Raw genomic sequence first — 4004 nt, 5'->3', positions numbered from 1 at the left:
CAGGCTGGTCTCGAACTCCTGACCTCGTGAGCTGCCCACCTCGGCCTTCCAAAATCCTGGGATTACAGGCGCAAGCCACCGTACCCAACCTGACTTATCAATTCTTCTTTAGGAATTTAATCTATGAAAATAAGCAGAAATAATTACAGGAATGTTCATTTTAGTGTTATTTAGAATAACAAAAATGGGAAATAATCTAGATTGGAAACAACAGATAATTAAAGAAATTATAGCATATTCATATTGTAGAATTATATACAGGTTGAGCATCCCTAATCAGAAAAATCCAAAATCTGAAATATTCTCCACGCTGAAACTTCTTGAGTGTTAATGTGACACCACAATGGGAAAATTCGATATCTGACCTACCTCATAAGACGAAACACAATCAAGCAGTTGTGGTGGCTCACACTTGTAATCCTAGCACTTTGGGAGGCCAAGGCAGGCAGATCTCCTGAGGTCAGGAGTTCAAGACCAGCCTGGCCAACATGGTAAAGCCCTGTCTACTAAAAATACAAAAATTAGCCAGGCGTAGTGGCGCGCACCTGTAATCCCAGCTACTCAGGAGCCTGAGGCAGGAGAATCGCTTGAACCTGGGAGACGGAGGTTGCAGTGAGCCAAGATCTGTCACTCTGGTTGACAGAGTGAGACTCTGTTTAAAACACACACACACACACACACACACACACAGTCAAAACTTTGTTTCATGCACAAAACTATTTAAAATATTGTATAAAATTACCGTCAGGGTATATGTATAAGGTGTATATGAAACATAAATGAATTTTGTGTTTAGACTTCAGTCCCATCCCCAAAATATCTCATTATGTATATGCACGTCTTCCAAAATCCAAAACAGTCTAATTTCCAAAACACTTCTGCTTCCAAACATTTTGGATACAGGATCCTCAACCTGAATAGCCATGAAAAATATTACAGAATAATTTTCATTTTATTTATTTATTTATTTTGAAACAGGATCTCAGCCTGTTGCCCAGGCTGGAATGCAGTGGCACGATCTCAGTTCATTGCAATCTCTACCTCCTAGGCTGAAGGGATCCTTCCACCTCAGTCTCCCAAGTAGCTGGGACTACAGGCACAAGGCACCACGCCTGGCTAGTGTTTTATTTTTTGATATTATGTAGGCATAGGGTTTTGCCGTGTTGCCCAGGCCGGTTTTGAACTCCTGGGCTCATGTGATCCACCTCCCTAGGCTTCCCAAAGTGCTAGAATAATTTTTAAATGACTCAGATAAATGATGATGTGGTATCATTAAATAAAACCAGCATTTGCAATTCCTAGGTCATATGGTTCCGTTTGGACAAAAAGTAAAAGCATATCTATGTAAATATAAATGTATGAAAAAAAGACCAGAAAGATATACATTGAAAATAACAGTAGTTATCTCTAGATGGTAGGATTATGGGTGACTTTTCTTCTTGTGCTTACATGTAATGTCTAAATTTTCTGCACAATGAACATGTATTTATTTTGCAATATGAAAACATAAAAACTGCTTGGCACGGTGGGTCACACCTGTAATCCCAGCACTTTGGGAGGCCAGGGTGGGTGGATCACTTGAGGTCAGGAGTTCAAGACCAGCCTGGCCAACATGGTGAAACATGGTGAGCCGAGATCGTGTCACTGCACTCCAGCCTGGTCAACAGAAGGAGACTTCATCTCAAAAAAAAAAAAAAAAAAAGAAAAGAAAACGTTAAAAACTAAAAGTTTTGTTTTGTTTTTTGTAATTAAAAGAGGATAGTGATGTAAGAGTTACTTCTAGGACCAACACAGGAACTTAGATATTAACATTAGACATGGCTTGGGAGGTCCCAATAATTTGACTTTAGAAAGACTACTTGGAATGTGATTATTGCAGACTACTTGGAATGTTTGGCAACTCAGAAACCAGTAGGTTTTGTAGATCAAAATTGGAATCAATGCACTGATATATAAACTTTTAGACAGTTGGACCTGTAATCTAAGCTGCTATGGGCATGTAAGCTTTTTGCTATCTAGACCTTCGTTCATTTCCATATTTGGAGGGGCTTTTACCTCCAACCTGTGTTTGCCTGCCGCTAGATCTGAGAGACCTGCTGTGTGACCCTGAGCCCTCGCTGTGCATCGTCACCTCCCAGACTCTGTTACTAGTCCAGATGGCGAGGGCCGAACCAAAACCTAAGCAGAGAGTGAACTGGTTGCAGAAGCTCATGGGCAGGTCCTCTGCCTAGAAACACAAGGCAAGCAACATCAGGTAAAAACCAATCCTTTCAGAAACCACAGAAGCCACTGATGCCAGCCCCCCTTTTTTCAGACTTAAAACAATGCCAGCATGAAGCCACCTCTACCCATTTAATTACCTCCAACGTGTTTTTTGCTTTCAAAACCTTGAAGAAGATATAGAGGAGGGCATTTCTTAGTTTAAAATTGCAGATACAGTTTAAAATCTACAGAGTTTTGGCCGGGCATGGTACCTCACGCCTATAATCCCAGCACTTTGGGACTCCAAGGTGGCAGATCACTTGAGGTCAGGAGTTTGAGACCAGCCTGGTCAACATGATGAAATCCCGTCTCTACTTAAAATACAAAATTTAGCTAGGTATGGTAGCAGGCACCTGTAATCCCAGGTACTTGGGAGGCTGAGGCAGGAGAATCGCTTGAACCCAGGAGGCAGAGGTTGCAATGAGCCAAGGTCACACCACTGCATTCCAGCCTGGGTGACAGAGTAAGACTCTGTCTCAAGAAAAAAAAAAAAGAGTTCACATCTTTTTTTTGTTTGTTTGATTTCTTTTAGAGATAGGGTCTCCCTCTGTCACCCAAGTTCAAGTGCAGTGGCATGATCACAACTAACCTCGAAGTCCTGGCCTCCTGCCTCAGCCTACTAAGTAGCTGGAACTACAGGCACATACAACCAACCATACCTGTTAAATGGCCCTTCATGCTGTTGTCTGCATCTCAGAAAATAAGATAGCCCTTAACTGCTACAAACCGTTCTTTGTCAAATGGGAAAGGCAAAACAGAAACAAGAGCTAATATAGGTGATGTTAGGGTTTGCCTATATCTACATCTTCTGCCTCCATTTAAATCATAAACTGGATTTTGTATTGCACATGCTATCTTACCAAATATTAGCACAATTATTTGCTCTGTAAATAGAGCTATATTTGGAATAGGCAAAATAATACAGTGGAAATATTATGAAGTTTGGAGTGTGCAGGTCTGGGATCAAATGCCAGCATTATAGCTGACTTTCTGGAAACATTAAAAAAAAATTATTTCTCAACTGCAGGTTCATGTAAAAAATGGAGATAGCGTTTTCTAACTAAAGGCTTGTTGAAAGGAATAAATGAAGGAGTATGTGTAAGAGGTATTACACAGATTGAGCACAGAGTACATATTTAGTGATTGTTAATTCTCCTTCCTCCCCCTTGTACTGGACTCGCACCAGGGACTAAGAGCTAGAGATGAATAAGCTAATTTGTTTTCTTTTTCTTTCTTTTTTTTTTTTTTGTAGGACAGAATCTTGCTATGTTGTGCAGGTAGGCTAGTCTTGAACTCATGGCCTCAAGTCATCCTCCTGTGTCAGCCTCCCAAAGTGCTGAGATTACAAGCATGTACCACCACACCCAGCAGAATTCCAGTCTTGAGAAGCAGGTCAAGGACAGCTTCAAAAGAGATTCTAAATAAATGTTAATGTTACAATGTTAGTATGTCTGCTTAATTGCCAACAATATTAAGAATAAATAACTTTTTTTTTTTTTTTTTTTTTTTTTTTTTTTTTTGAGACAGGGTCTCACTCATTTACCCAGGCTGGAGTGCAGTGGCACGATGATGACTCACTGCAACCTCAGCCTCCTGGGCTCAAGTGACTCTCCCCACTGAGCCTCCCAAATAGCTGGGACTACAGGTGTGTGCCACCATGCCCAGCTAATTTTTTGTATTTTTGGTAGAGATGGGGTTTTGCTGTGTTTCCCAGGATAGTCTCAAATTCCTGAGTTTAAGTA

At 40.8% G+C, this 4004-nt stretch overlaps 1 long non-coding RNA gene across 1 annotated transcript; it reads left to right on the top strand.

The window, feature by feature from the left end:
* Positions 1-1777: 1777 nt before the first annotated feature.
* LOC108519832 (uncharacterized) lies at positions 1778-3702 on the top strand. The gene is made up of 2 exons (XR_001882738.1): positions 1778-2254; positions 3515-3702. It is a non-coding gene; the product is annotated as an uncharacterized LOC108519832 (long non-coding RNA).
* Positions 3703-4004: the final 302 nt, after the last annotated feature.

This window comes from Rhinopithecus bieti, unplaced genomic scaffold (assembly GCF_001698545.2).
Source record: "Rhinopithecus bieti isolate Rb0 unplaced genomic scaffold, ASM169854v2 scaffold_38981, whole genome shotgun sequence".
Classification (NCBI taxonomy): Eukaryota; Metazoa; Chordata; class Mammalia; order Primates; family Cercopithecidae; genus Rhinopithecus; species Rhinopithecus bieti.
The sequence above is the reverse complement of the archived record's forward strand: the minus strand, read 5'-3'. Positions and strand labels throughout refer to the sequence as shown.